General features: G+C 38.0%; 1 protein-coding gene across 3 annotated transcripts in view; it reads left to right on the top strand.

Annotated features, from left to right (window-relative positions):
* Window positions 1–16,574, top strand: part of NME7 (NME/NM23 family member 7) — a 174,155-nt gene that overhangs the window by 156,987 nt on the left and 594 nt on the right. The gene's annotated exons all lie outside the window — the stretch shown is intronic.

Below are 16,574 nucleotides of genomic sequence, written 5' to 3'. Positions count from 1 at the left end.
AGCATTTATTAAGTGTCTAATCTTTGCCATACACTAACTGTGTGACCTTGCGTGAGTCATTTTCAGTTTCTCATCTGTAAAATGAGCTACAGAAGAAAATGGCAAATCAATCCAGTGTCTTTGTCAAGAAAACCCAAAAATCATGAAAAATCAGACATGACTGAAAGAACTGAACAAAAAAATTGACTGGCTTTGTATTATGGTCTCTCTTTTACTCAAAAGTCTATAATATTTTTAAACTCTTACCATATGGGTTAAGACATACAACTAAGTTATTGTGTGCCTACCAAAATTTTTCTAGTAATTCAATGCTTATCAGTATAATTTATAAACTTCTTTCTATCAAAAATGAGACATGATGGGACAGTTCCATTGCATATGAACGCAAATCAGAGCTACGTGTTCCTTGTCAATTTGCAAAAGGATGCAGATTAACCAAACACTTAGTACACTGAAAGATTTGATTTTGTTAAATTTCAGGAAACACTTATTCTGAGCCCATTGCATTATTCAGTGTGAAGCATAGAGTATAGATGAGCTTTGATTTCTGCTCTTGGAGGTTTGAGGTCAAGTAAATAGCTTCTGCTGGAATTCACAAACTGGTTACCATTCCCTCCCTTCCACTCCATTCTCAGTTTGCATCCTGATGCAAGTTCTTTCAGAAGGAATTTCATTTGGGTACAAACTCTTTGCAAAACAAACAAACAGATAAATAAGACAATCTGCTATATCTGTCTGAAAAAAACTAATTTCTCTCTTGGTTGTTTTACTAGCAGCAGTTCAATTTGTAATGTTCACAGAAATCAGAGATTTATTATTTGTTCCCATGAAAAATATTCAAGCTCTTAAGGTATGAACTGTATATAACATCCCTTTGCCGTAGACAGTTTCTCTTTTCTTTGTCAGTAAGTAGTCATTTGTTTACTAGTTTCATAATGAAGGATTATAAAGATCCTTTTGGACACAAAGTTGGATTTGATTGTTATCAAATATAGTGAAGCCAATTTATAATTTTTTTGTGGCTGTTTAAACCACAAATGTTCTTTGTGGATGTATGAATTAAAGCTCATAGGCAGAAAACTATCCAGATATAACAGCCACTTAGCACCATTCAAAATCATTAGAAAAATAGATTACAATAAGCACTGTAAATCAAAATTTAATTCATCACAATTGTTTCCAAACTTTTTTGATCTTGTTCTTAAATTATAAGATATTTTTGAGCTCATATACCCCATATATATATGTATATATATTTATTTATAAATTCCTGTTATAGTATAGCATATCATTTATCCTTTCCTACCATATTATATCATAAATTATTATATATTGAATTATTTTATATAAATTATATAAATCATAATATAAATTATATGTGTATATTAGTGTATTTATTATTTAAAATATCAACTTAAACACATATAGAAATTTTAAAAGGATGAGATAAAGATGAAACAAGATTTGATACTAGAATCAATTAGGAACCAATGGAGTTTTTTAGATTTAGATCACTTTAGCAGCTAAATGGAAAAATTCACCTTCCCAAGTTCAGATCTAGCTTTGACATTTATCATGTGTCACTTCACTTCACCCTGTTTGTCTCTGTTTCCTCATTTGTAAAATGCACTGAAGAAGGATGACAAACCATTCCTGGATCTTTTCCAAGAAAACCCTAAATGGGGTCACAAAGAGAGGATGTAACTGAAAACAATGGAACAATACCAGCAAGTGGCAGGCAAATGCAGGGGATCTACTGGTGGGAGAAATGACTGAATGTGTTTGGCTCCATAGGAAGAATGAGCAACAGAAGACAACATTAAGGTGGCAAAGTTGGATCAGAGGATGGAAGCGGACGGTGACTTCTAGAAGCAAAATTAGGGAAATTCAAAGAGGAGGTGGCAGTGTGGATTCCATCTCTTCCAGGCCAGATCAGCTTCATGTGATTCACCCTGCTCCACTCAAAATGCAGAAGGTGTTGGGTTCTAGCAGTCACTGACCCTAAGAACAGGGTCCTCCTTCCTGTGGCCAGATTCCTGCCACTGCCCTGCAGGAGATTCTCAATGTAGCAGGATGTTTGTGCATTGGGTCAAAAGAGGTTGGGAGCTGGCAGAGCTGTGGAAAGGAGCAGACTTGGGGACTGTGGCAGGGTCTGATTTCGTGGGAGACAAGATGACAGTCACAGGAAAGAGCCTGTTGCTTACATCTCCCCTGGAGCATGCTTCAATCCACACTTTGGAGCCAGCCACAACATCCCCCTTTCTGTATTTAGTTTTCAAAATCTAAATGACTCAAAATTATATTTTTATGAATTTATCTTTTAGTTATCATATTAAAAATAGATGATATGATTGAACATTACTTCATTTTATAAAAATATATTTTATTTATTCTTTAGTTGGCCTCTAAATGGTTCTCTGAGTTAGACAGAGCTCATAATACCTATTTCCTAGCTAGATTTAGTCTTTCTATAAATGATCACATTTCCATATATGGACAGTAATTCATTTACTTTCTCCCCTAATTTCTAATATTTATTTCAAAAACATATAGGCAATAGAAAGAATGTTCACATCTTCCCATATGGCAGCTACATGACTATCTGGGAAAGCCTGTGACCTCAGTGATTGTACTGTTGCTGCCATTGAGCCAGGGGAGGGAGTTTACACAGGGGTGTTCCCTATGCTGATAAAATCAAGGATCCATGAAATCATCAGAAGGACAACTTAAGATCTCCCCAGGCCCCCCACAAACCCTCAATAAGCATGAAACACTAACCTTTAAAATATGGTCTTAACACCATAGCAGAGTAATTTGAAACAATTTGATTAAGTTTTAGAAGAGACCATCAAATATGGTGCTTTTACCTGTGACATAATTGTTGAACAGAAAGAACTTGGAGCCCCTGGACTTGACTAAGATCATAACTGATCATTTGAACTGAAAGTGAGAGAATAGTTTGCTAAATGTATAATGAACATATATACTCCAGTTTTGGAGTGATTGGTTCTTCTTGCCCATCAGACTGGAAGGTCACTTTGATCTCTGTTAGACGAAGTGTTAGTCCCATGAGGTATGGCAAGCTATCTGTATGAACAAAAACATCATTGTGGTTGGCTTTAATTGGGTCCCTTGATAATCTCAGCCGAAAAAGAAAGGATTGATTGAGATGGATGATGAAAATAGAACTCTTCCCTAACTACTAAAATGTGAGCTCCAGACCAGGGCTGAAATGATTTAGTTACTTCTCTTCCTTCTCCTTAATCCAGATAAAATACAAGGCAGCTAATAGTCCTACATCTAAAAGGCCCTTCGTTTGCATTTCATGCAGATTTTCTCTCTGGAGATGTTGGTCTGATGATATTTTCTGTCATAATTCTATCTGGCTAGCAACTTAAAAAATCACAGTCCAAGTCAGGATATTGTTTAGTGACCCTAAATTGATCTGCTTACTGTTTCTGTTTTAGTTAATAAGACTAAGGGAAATTATATCCATAATTAAGATGTTAGTATCATTTGCATTTATCTCTGTACCATGTCCTGGTCAGACCTCATCTGAAGTATTTGTGTTAAGGTCTAGAAAGGGCATTCATAAACCATCATAAATGATTCAATGGATGGTCACCAGGATGGTGAGAGGATTAGATATCATTCCTTGATAGTTCATCTCTGTGAAACATATGAGCCTTAAGTTAATGAAGAGTTTTACCATCATTATTTCATCTTATCTCCACAGTAATCCTGTGTACTATGATTGTTTTCCCTTTTTCAAATGAAGAAACTGAGGTGGCTTATCTAGGCTCCTTCTCTGAATCTTCATCTATCAATTTCATCCTATTAAAAATCTAATCAGGACACTTTCCTAATAAATGTGGGTGTCCCCCGAAGCTCTCTCCTGTGTCCTCTTCTCTTTTCCCTCTATACTTTTCACTTGATGATATCAGCTCCCAGGAATTCCATTATTATATTTATACATATGATTCTCTGTTCTATTTGTCCAACTCTTAACATTTCTCACCTTTAATTTCACATCTTCAGCTCCATATAGGATGTTTTTTACTACATGTCTCATAAAACATCTTAAACTCAGTATTCTAAAACTGAGCTCATTATCTTTCCTCCCAAAGCATCTTCTTTTCAACTCCCCTATTAATCTTCAGGTAACTTCATTCTTCCTCAGACAACTGATCATCTGAGCTCTCAATTTGTCACTCTCTCTTCTCCTCCATAACCTGTCAATTTTACTTTGTGGCATAGCTCTTATATGCTGGCTTTTTTCCTTTGACACTTGGTTCAGACTCTCCACATCTCATTCCTCACCTATCACAATAACCAACTAGTCTCTTCGTACTGAGATTAATGAAAAGTCTGAGAGGCAAGAGTTTCTGGGTAACTAATAATCAGTTTATCAATTAGTCTAGCAAATAATAAATTAAGATCAGTAGTTTCTCTTATAACTCACATGGAGGCCATTAAATGTTTCAATATATCTTGGGAAGGAAGGTAAGAGTGAAAATCAACTCCAGCTGGCTAACAATTGAGAGAATAGTTATAATAAGAGGTGGGCCTTTTTTTAATTTTATTTTTTATTCTCATTTTGTACAAATTTTTTTACATTAATAAAATATTCTTGTTTAAGAGTAAATGAAATACCCCCTCCTCCCATAAATATAGACTTGCTTGAGCAATAAAAAGGGGAGAGAAAAAAATTAAAATTAAAAAAAATAATAGTAATAATTGTAGGTATGGCCAGGTGGCACAATGGACGAAGCACCAGCCCTGGAGCCACAAGCACCTGAGCCCACATCCAGCCCTGTAGACCCAACAATCACCCAGCCATGTGACATGCAAGCCACCTGATCCCCACTGCCCTGCAAAAACCAAAAAAGAAGGGAAAAAAAAGACCCAAAATAAAATAAAATAGTAATAATAGTAGTGGTGGTTGGGTGGCGGACAGAGCATTGGCCCTTGAACCAAGAGCACCGGGGTCCAAATCCGGCCTCAGACAACCCTGCTATGTGTCTCCAGGCAGGCCACCCAGCACCATTTGCCCTGCACCCCCCCCGAATAATAATAATAATAATAATAATAATAATAATAATAATAATAATAATAATAATAATAATAAATGTGCTTCAGTCTTTGTTCCAACACCAACAACTCTGTCATGGGTGGATCACATTCTTTATGTTAAGTCCATGGTAAAAGTTACTTCCATATTTTTCCAACATTGCCATTGCAGATCGCAACTCCCTCCTTTCTTATTGCTCCACTACCATGTACTATATTTTCTCTCTCCTTTCACTCTGACTCTGCTGTAGGGTTGCTGAGTGGCGCAGCAGACAGATCCCTGGTCCTGAGGCCAAGAGGCCCTGAGCTCCCATACCACCCCTTAGGCCCAGAATCCACCTGGCCCTATGGTCCTGGGCAGGCCTTCCAATCCCAGCCCTTTGCAAAAAGTAAAAAATAAAATGTGTTATATCTGACCACTCTCCCCCCATGGTCCATCCTCTCCTCCTTTATTCACATCCCCACCCCTTCCCCCTGCTCCCCACCTTCTTACTCCAGATGTCTATACCCCATTGAGTATATATGCTGTTTCCTCTCCTAGCCACCTCTGATGAGAGCAAAGGTTCCCTCATTCCCCCTTGCCTTGCCCCTTCCATATCATTGCAATAGCTCATTGTAATAAAGAAAAATCTTATTATATGAAATATCTTGGCCTATTCCCCCTCTCCTTTTTCTTTCTCCCATTACACTTCCCTTTTTTCTATTGACTCCATTTTTACACCATATTTTATCTTTGAATTCAGCTTTCTCCTGTGCTTCAACTACAAAAGCTCTCTCTACTTGCTCTATTAACTGAGAAGGTTCATATAAGTATTATCAGTGTCATTTTTCTATACAGGAATACATGCAGTTCATCATCATTAAGTCCCTCATATTTTCCCCTTCTCCTCCACTTCTGTGCTTCACCTGAGTCCTGTATCTGAAGAGCAAACCTGTTCAGCTCTGGCCATTCCAAAAGGAACATTTGAAATTACCCTGGTTCATTGAAAGTCCATCTTTTTCCCTGGAAGAGGACATTCAGCCTTGCTGGGTAGTTCATTCTTGGCTGCATTCTAAGCTCTTTTGCCTTCCAGTATATTATATTCCAAGCTCTACGAGCTTCCAATGTAGTTGCTGCTAAGTCCTGTGTGATCCTGACTGCAGCTCCACGATATTTGAACTGTGTCCTTCTGGCTGCTTGTAATATTTTCTCTTTGACTTGGGAGTTCTGGAACTTGGCTATAATATTCCTAGGGGATGGTTTTTTGGGATCTCTTTCTCTGGGGGATCGGTGGATTCTCTCCATTTCTATTTTGCCCTCTGCTTCTAGAATATCAGGGAAATTTTCCTGTAGTAATTCTTTGAAAATGATGTCAAGGCTCTTTTCCTGATCATGACTTTCAGGTATTCCAATAATTTTTAAATTATCTTTCCTAAGTCTGTTTTCTATATCAGTTGTTTTTTCAATGAGATATTTCACATTTTCTTCTATTTTTTCATTTTTTTGGTTTTGAAGTATTGATTCCTGATTTCTGGTAAATTTATCAATCTCCCTGAATTCTATTCTTTGTCTGAAGGATTTGTTCTCCTCAGAGAGTTTTCTTATCTCTTTTCATCTGGCCAATTTTGCTTTTTAAAGCATTCTTCTCCTCAGTAACTTTTTTGAACTCTTTTATCCATTTGACCTAAGCTGGTTTTTAGCATGCTATTTTCTTCAGCATTCTTTTGGATTTCCTTGACTAAGCTGCTGACTTCATTTTCATGTTTTTCCTGCATCTCTCTCCTTTCTTTTCCCAGTTTTTCTTCCAACTCCCTCATTTGATTTTCAAAGTCTTTTTTGAGCTCTCTCATAGCCGGAGCCCAATTTCTGTTTTTCTTGGAGTCTTTAGATGCAGGAGCTTGTGCTTCCTTAGCTTCAGATTGAGTATTTTGATCCTTCTTGGGCTCATTTGCAAAATATTTCTCAATGGTGTTCCTCTTATTTCTCTGCTTGCTCATTTCCCCAGCCTGGGTCTGGTTTTGGGGTGCTTCCTGAGCTTTTGGGACACTCCCACAAGGTTCTCAGTGTGTGAGGCTGTCCTCCCTCCAGGTCTGTGAATGACCATATGCACCCCCCTCTGCTACGGGGCTGGGGTGGAGGGGGATCCTGCTGTTCTATGGGGGGGCCTAGACTGCAATCAGGATCTGAATGTGGTCAGAGCCCCAGAGTCCTGTTCCAGAGGCAGAGGACAGAGCTCTGCAGTCTCTCTTCACTCCCCTCCCTTAGCAAAATGGGCTCATGCCCTGGGGGCTCCTGCTTATGGGCTTTTGGGATCTGGGTTGTGGTGGCCACAGCTCGCTGTGTGCCCTGAGGGCTGGGCTCCACGTGCTCATACTCGTTCTGGCTGAGGTCCCCTGCTGTTCCCCCCACTTTGTGCCTGGTGTTCCCCGGGTTGTAGCTCAGGAGACTCCCCTGCTGCTGTGAGCCGCAGGGAGGCTGAAGTTCTTTCGCTCTGGTGGGCCACCCCTCTGGCAGGCCACCCCTCTGGCGGGCTGCCCCTCTGACACTGGGGAGCAGAGCCTTTCTGTTCTTTTCCAGGTTACCTTGAGTAGGAGAATTGCCTTGCTGGATCCCTCTGTGGGTTCTGTCTCTCGAAAGTTTAGTTAGAGTCCTTAGTTTATAAGTTTTATCAGAGAGCGCCTAAGACTGGATCCTTTATTGTGGCCATCTTGGCTCTGCCCCCAAGGTGGGCCTTTTCTAATGATGGTCTGGGTACCTCACAACAGAGATTCATCTCTACTCAGACCACAATGGGTTGGAATTTATCTAGTTTAGATTCTCTTTACACTTTAATTAGTAATGAACTTTCCTTGTTGGGTGTGCTCCCACCCAAGAATATCTCAGCCTCAGCCCTGTCTTTCATTATATCCCTTTGTCATGGCTTCACCACACTGATATCCTAGGGGCTTCTTTGAAAATGATGGACAAACATCATCATCACTATATATCCACATAATTTATTGGACTGGTGAAATCCCTTCTGTTTAGTCTCATTTCTTAAAGAAGCTAATCCATCTTTTAGATATTTTTAGTTGCTCAATATTCTCAGAGAGGCAGCTATAAGAATGGAGGGCATCCCAGGTGAAGGTAGAGGGGAGTGGGTGGGGGGTTGGCAACCAGATGGTCTGTGATAAAGCACCCCTGTGAGATGCGTAACTTCAGGGACAGGCCATTTGCCCCCATTGAAGAAGCAACAGTGGGGGAAGTAGGTGGAAGACAGACTGAGGCTCTGTGCTCGACCAAGGACTTGTCTTTGAGATGAGAGGGAACCATTGAAAATAGGTCAATAAAGTTTCTATTCTAATAATTCAGGCAGGCTGTGATGAGGAGTTAGACTAGGACAGAGATTGAGTTACTGGAGAGAAGGGGACTGTTGCTGAGAGATATTTAAGAGGTAGACTTAATGAAAATTGGGAAAGTAACCGTAGAACTGGGGGTGAGATGGGACAGAGAGGAGACTAGGAAGGCCTGTTTCTGAAAGAGATTTCATTTGAGCTAAATCTTGAAAAAAGCCAAGAATGTCACAAGGCAGAGATGAGGAAGAAGAAAAGATCCCAGGACTCTGGGACAGCCAGGGCAAAGGTCCAAAGATGGGAGATAGAGCATCACGCTTAAGAATAATGAAGAAGGTTGGCATTGCCAAACCCTGGAGCACAGGCAGGGGAGTCCATCGAGAGAAGAATTTGTAGGAAGGGAACAAGTTATGAAGAACTTTAAATGCCAAAGAGAAGATTGTAAATTTGATCTTGGAGGTGGGAGGGAGGAGGGAGCCAATAGGTGACATTGTCAGATTTAGGTTTTATTTAGGAAACCCATTCTAAGGATTTTATAATGTAGTTTCTGATTAAAGCCTGAAATAGGGGAAACTAATGATACAAAAAAGAGTAGACATATAACTCTAGCTAATCCAATTTCCATCTATTAAAAATCTAATCAGGACACTTTCTGGGATCTGTAACAGAAGGGTCAGTCAGGGACAACCTTATATCTCCCTGTCCAAGAGTCCATTATCATTACTGAGTCCTTTCATGTGAATAACTCTAGACTCGGTGTAAGTAATAATTTTCTCCTGGGTTACATCTGGATATCCTCGGCTTCTTAGCATTCCTTTTACCTATATACTTGTATGAATGGTAGGGAATGCAAAGAAGGAAGGGCACCATGTGTCTGGCATAGGGCCTTCCCCTTGGAGACTGTCTTGTCTCATTCAAGACTATCTCCCCTTGGCAATTTGCTATTAGATTTAGTCATAAGAGCTGTCAAAAGAATAATAGAAGATCAATGATCTCACTTCCAGAGGATATTACAGAGGATAAAGGGAATTTTACAATGACCTGAGAATTAGAGACTAGTCTGCAACCTGAGACACTTCTTCGTGGTCCTTTTAGAAGTGTCACTAGTAGAACTTGAACCCTGGTCTTTCTGACTCCAAAGTTGACTCTCTATTCACCATGTCCCAATGCCTCTCTTGTGTACTCCTAGACTTATCTATCTATACTGACTGGATCTCATTAAAGAAGGTCTTTAGTAACTTCTGACTTGACTTCTTTAGGAAAATATTATCCACAATCAGGAATTCCTGAAAGACCTTATTATCCTGTAGGGAATTCCTCCTCCCTTTGGACTTTATACTGGATTTCCTCCAGAAGCAAACACCTTTGTCTCCCTATTATGCCTTGTTTGATGTTCTGGGAGGCACCATGTTGAAAGAGAGCTTTTAAGACTATATTTTTCAGGAAGTCAAATATTTTGTTGTTGTTATTCTGTAATCAACAAATAATAAATGCAGTGGAAGCTTGCATTTCTATATCTTTTATCCATTTGTGTGTGTCTGGAAATGTGATTTGTAGTAGAAAGAGATTTGCAAAGGAATCAGCCTGTTCCTGTTCCTTTCTTATATTTTCATCAAGTATACCTATGATAACTATATTATTCTCAACTATATTATTCTGGTTGGAGAAGATAACTTTAATAAAAATTATAATATGAAAGCTCATAAGATAGAAACAAAATACTTTAAGAATTCAAAAGTTGGAGGGATTCCTTTTGATTAGAGTTGGTGGAGCAATAAGGAAGGCTATGTGGTGGGCTGTGGCATTTGACATGAACCTACAAACATGGGTAGGATTTCCTCTGTGGTTATGTCGGAGGTTCTCTAAGAACAGGCAACATCTTGAGCATGGGCAGAGAGATGGGAAACTTATAGGATCTGAGGAGTGCTATATACATATGAATTTATATTATTATTATCATTATGGTCATAGTTACTATAATAATAACAGTAGTAGGAGTGGTAGCAGAGGTGGTGGTAGTTGTGGATGTGATTGTGAAAGACTTTTAATACTCTTGAAAATTGGCTTTTTCTGAGTTGTTTGTGATTTAGCCATGGCTAAATTAAAGATATAGAGTTTCTAGAAAATCAAGACAAGTGACTTTCAGGAAAGGGCATCTTTCACAACTTGGATCCTGGCGAGTGAGAGATAGCATCTTTCTAAAAGCTGCTAGCTCACTCTTGGAAAGGTTTATCTTATAAATAGAGATTTATCCTGAAACAAGGATCAGTTTACTCACTTGATTAAAACCATACTTGAGTGCTTCTTGGATGGTTTCCCTCTATATTCACAAAGCATTTATTTCTGAATTTTCAAGGTAATCACACTTGGTTCAGTTTCATGGGGTAAATATACATAGAGACTAAAATTTTCTTAATCCTTTAAGAATCCAGGACCATGAGATTTCATTTGGACTTGAATAGATGAAAGCCCAGCTATCAAAATGATTCAATCACTGATAATACCTTTAATTAGGGAGTTGGGACAGTTGCCTACAGTTTGAACAAACGAAGCATTCTATTCTTTTGAAATAGCAAGGGCCCAAATTAGATTTTACCTAAACAGGTATGGAACAAAAAAAAAATGGTAACTTTCTGGTCCTCCTCTCCTTGTGGTATCCACATACTTCCTTATTAGGAATGCATTATTCCATTAGACTTTTGAAAGTCTATTTCTCTAGTTGGATCCTTGAAATGATCTCTAATTTCATCTAGTCATTGCCTTCATTGAAGCAGATTACATCTTATCCTTGCCTTCTTGTCCCTTGTTACCTTTGTCATGTTTCATGATAAATTTTCACTATGCTAAAGACCTATTTCTTTATACATCATGAAGATACTAGTATATATTCTTGATTTGTCCATCTATTATTATCTAATCATAAATCATAGATTGAAAGTTAAAAGAGATCATGAATTTTAGAATTGGAAGGGTTCTTACAGGTTCTTAGCTCCAAATTCCTTATTTTAAAGATGAGGAAATTGAGGCTAAGAGAGTTTACTAATTTGCCCTGGATAAAACACAGCTGGTAAGTGACTGAGGCAGGATTCTAATCCAGGTCTTCCTGAGCATTCCACCAACTACCCCTGTTCTGTTACTCTTCCTATCTAATCAGGCCATCCCCTTTTTTTCTTTTCTAGGAAGATTTTATTTATTTTGAGTTTTACAGGTTTTTTTCCCCTAATCTTGCTTCCCTCCCTCCACCCCCCCCACAGAAGGCAGTCTGTTAGTCTTTACATTGTTTCCATGGAATATATTAATCTAAGTTGAATGTGATTAGAGAGAAATCATATCCTTAAAGAAGAAAAATAAATTTAAGAGGTAGCAAAATTAATAATAATAAGATAATTTTTTTCTAACTTAAAGCTAATGCTCTTTGGTCTTTGTTCAAACTCCTCAATTCTTTCTCTGGATACAGATGTATTCTCCATTGCAGATAGCCCAAAATTGTCCCTGATTGTTAGGAATGAGCAAGTCCATCAGGGTTGATCAAAACCCCCATGTTGCTGTTAGGGTATAAAATGTTTTTCTGGTTCTGCTCATCTCACTCAGCATCAGTTCATGAAAATCCTTCCAGGCTTCCCTGAATTCCCATCCCTCTTGGTTTCTAATAGAACAATAGTGTTCCATGACAGACATACACCACAGTTTGCTAAGCCATTTCCTAATTGAAGGACATTTACCTAATTTCCAATTCCTTGCCACCACAAACAGGGCTGCTATGAATATTTTTGTACAAGTAATGTTTTTATCCTTTTTCATAATCTCTTCAGGGTAGAGACCCAGTAGTAGCATTGCTGGATCAAAGGGTATGCACATTTTGTTGCCCTTTGGGTGTAATTCCAAATTGCTCTCCAGAAAGGTTGGATGAGTTCACAGCTCCACCAACAATGTATTAGTGTTCCAGATTTCCCATATCCCTTCCAACATTGATCATTATCCTTTCTGGTCCTATTAGGCCATCCCCTTTCTTGAAGTGAAAGTATTCCTTTGGAAGTTCCTGCCAATGCTGCAACATATCTCATCACTGTCTATCCATTTTACATTTTGTGTCCACACCTTCCCATAATTTCCCCAGATGAAGTTTACCCCACCTGCTTGAGAACCTTTCTTGCTTCCTTCATATATTATAGAGATATCAGGAGAGGATTCTGGTTGTCTATCCTCATTGACCGCCTCCATATCCAGTGATCTTTTCTTCCAGTCCAGTCCAGTCCAATTCCTTGATGACATCTTTTACTGCTGGTCTTCTTTGAAGTTTTCCATGCTTGCTTGTATGCTTTTTTTATTGCCATTTTTGTAACATTTATTTTTTTAATTCTTTGTAGACTATTGTAGTACATATTTTACTACCATACATAGATAGGCCTTTGTTTTCAAAAGAAGCTTGCAATCATTAAAGGAGTTTTGTAATTTCCACAAGGCAATCCAGCCTTCTTTTCATCTCTTGTTTAGCTTTGAGCTCAACTCATCAAGCTGTACTACTGTACTATCTGTCATAGATATATGTGTGTGTGTATGTGTGTGTGTGTACATATATATACATATATTATATATATATATATATATATATATATATATATATTGATGAACAGACTCTACTGGTTGTTCATTGAAATGTATGTTGTACATCAAAGTATGATCAGTTAGTGTCCCTTCCCCACATTCTCCATAGCAGTTAGACTAGTTCTTTCCCTAAAAGGCAAGGAAGCTATCCTTAATATTTGATTGACCCAGATGGTTAAGGCTTAAGCCATTGTTGCAACTTCCTGGAAACGTCTAACCATATAGTTTCTTGGTTGCCTAAGAGCAGACAGAAAAAGGACCACCCATGTTTTTCTGGGGGGGCCTCCAACCTTGGCAGATATCCCAGGGCCACATGAGTCACCATACCTTTATTGCTAATAAAATATGTTTCATATAAAATCCAAGGGTGTCAACATATAATTGAGCTAAGTACTACATTATCCTTGTTAAATATCATTTCTCTATTATGTAAGACATAAGTAAACTGCCTTTCCTTAACTGTTGAATGGGCTGTAAGTATCTTAGTTCATTACAGCACTGAGCCTAAATTAATAGGAGATTGGCTTGAGTAAGGCTTACCCATTTTCCTGGGCATTAGACATTCTTCATCCATTTGGTCTTTCCCTTGTGGATGATCAGGCTCAAGTCCTTTAATTCTTGACCTTGCTTTTTTAAATTTTTTTAATTTATGGAATAAATCAAACAAATGTGTTTACATTCATTACACAGAACAATAAAAAAGATGATTATACATGAATCTTCAAATCACTATGGACAATAATGCCCTGAACCTTAAAAAATCAATTCAATATCATTTGCAAACAGGAGATTCTACACAGTAAATCCATCTTAATCTTTCTGTCACAGTGACAAACATATTTGCCCAGTAGATATATCTTTGTTTTATACCTCACCTGCTGTGTAAGAAGAGCATTGGAAAAGGTTATTTTGGCTATTTCTTTTGAGGGATATTGAATAAATTTTATATACCCATTTATATAATATGCACATGTATATACTTGTATGCATTTACATGCATGTATTGCATGTATATAGGAGGACGCATCTTCTTAAAGCTAGATTTTTACTTTTGGCTAACCAGCACCTATTAGTGCTTGAAATATTTACCAAATTGAATTACTTTTTTGCTCTAGCATCTAGCTTAATTTAATCTTGCTTAATTTCATCAGAACAGAATTATAGAACTGGAAACAACACTCATGTGGATATATGTGCTCCTTCTGGGATGTTTTCCTAAACTTTCACTTTTGATTGAAGGTTGGGTCCCCAGAGGGACAACTATTCTCAGGTTTGAAGAATAACCTTGTAAATGCACTTCTAATTGCGTAACTCCACTGGATTGTTCCCCATCAACAATCAGACAGTAGACTTTGCTTTAAGCAAAATCAATTTATTCAGCAAGATGGATAACAGAAAAAGTTGGTATGAAATATTCCTCTCAAAAACTTGTACTCTTCCACGAATTTGCATAGGCCCATGGAAAGACTGGCATGTGGCATGTGGCAAAGTAAGTAATTCACAACTCTTGACCCCAGATGTCTTTTCTCTATTTGTGGAAACTTTAAGAAGCTCCTTTGGGTTACAGCTCTGTGCTGAGTATCTGCTTCCTGGGTTCGAAAAGCTACCTTCCTTCCTTGAGTCCATCTGTGACTCGTCTCTGTAAGAGATCCCAACCCCAGAAGTTGCCTTCATCCTGGGGTAATTGCCTTTCAACATCTATGCCTCTCTTCCATGTACCGTTCTACTCTTGACTTGATCTGTCATTTCCCAGTATGACATGGTCAGTTGGGGAAGAATGGAGAAAAAGAGAAAATCCCCTCCTCACTCAAATGTGATTCCTGGTCAAAAGATGTTGTTTGTTTTCTCTCCACTTTTGGTTCAAAATGTAGTATTATTAAAATCCCTCCAATTATTTCAAGTCCCCAGAAACATTGTCAACTCACCCAAACAGCCAGTCACACAATTCCCCTTTTGACTCATTTGGAGTTTTATACCTCATAGAATTAGATTAAAACCTAATCATGTGTGGCTACCTACTTTACTTTGTGATTACATTCAGTGATTACATTGAGGTAAGTGGTGAAACCCCCTTCCTTACATACATACATGTACATACATTTATTCCACCATATTTCAAATAAAAAAATCACATATATGTAGATTTACAGATGTATATGTTCTTGTATATATAATTTACATTTATGAGTTTAATATGTGCATATGGAGTGAGTGGAGATGGTTAATTTTTGAATTTCATGTAAATAGAAATAACCTCTATACCAATATTTATGTTTGTTAATGGTACCATTTAAGTACCAGCTGTTCTCTTTTCCTATGACTATTTGAGTATTTCAGAAAATTCATTATGCCATCTTTTTGTTCCACCAGAGTTCAATCCTTCCATTATTTCAGTTGGCAATCTGTCCATTTACTGCAGCCAAACAATTAAAAAATAGATCCATATACATATACCTACATATGTACATACACACAAATATGTACATGAGCACACATGTGTGTATGTGTCCTGATGATATCTTCTTTTAATAAGCCTTTCTAAAATTTTTTGAAGCTAGTTCTTGGGTAACAACCACATTAATCTATCACTGGTTCAATACTGACATTTATCTAGCTTGCTAAGCTCCACTCTCCCTTGTCTTCTTCTGGCAGACTTTGAGGACTTAGGGTCACCTCCATTCCATAAGGAGGTCTTGCAGTAAGACTTGGGAGAGGAGGGTTTCAACTTAGGCAGCTCCCTCCATCCCTGAAGATCTCAATGTGCATAGCATCGGATGGGTTTGAGAGAGTTGCCTGAAATACTCATAAGTGAAGAAAGTGATTTGCCCAGAACCATATAACTGAAGTAGAGGCTCTATTTGAATACCAAGATGCTATCCCTTCCCACACTCATTTTGTCTCAGTCTAAATTTCACACCAAGGCCATGCTACGTATTGTTCTGATTCACAGCATATTCAGGCTTCATTTACTTCCTTCAAACATTTTTGTTCAGCAAGGATTCACTGATGAAATTAGTATAAAATATTTTCTATTTTATTTTAGCAATTATATTTTAGAGCCCTAATATTCTAAAATCAGGGTGTTCCCTTACATTTTCTCTTGACCTTTTGTGTTGATAGTTTACTTTATTTTGCCAAATTTTGAGATCTCTGCAGCTAAATGGTAGCTGTTTCCCCAATATTTCTTTGTTATGAATCCTTTAAGGATTTCCACGGAGCAATGTTTTTCTTCTGCTGCTACTAATTTGGGCTCACATTTTGCTGCTCTGGAGATACGTGAAGTCTCAGGTGATACTTTTGCAGTATAAACAGGAACTGATCAAAGCTCAACTAAGGACTGTAAAATGAAAATTACATCTGTATTTCCGTTGCAGCAACTGTATGTCACTATTGATTAAAATCTACATAGTATTGTCTCCAAGAAAAACAAGAGAATTCCTTCGGGTGTATCAGTGGGCCTTCTCTTAATAAACCCTTTTCCCTCAGGACTCTCCCAGAAGCAAGGATTTATAGTAAAAGGTGATTGTGGAGCTTTGTAAAAGGAGGCTTCTGTTTTCAGAAACGTGATGCCATGTTTTTAGTTTAGG

The sequence above is a fragment of the Macrotis lagotis genome, chromosome 2 (assembly GCF_037893015.1).
Source record: "Macrotis lagotis isolate mMagLag1 chromosome 2, bilby.v1.9.chrom.fasta, whole genome shotgun sequence".
Classification (NCBI taxonomy): Eukaryota; Metazoa; Chordata; class Mammalia; order Peramelemorphia; family Peramelidae; genus Macrotis; species Macrotis lagotis.
This window is presented reverse-complemented; position numbering and strand designations above follow the sequence as displayed.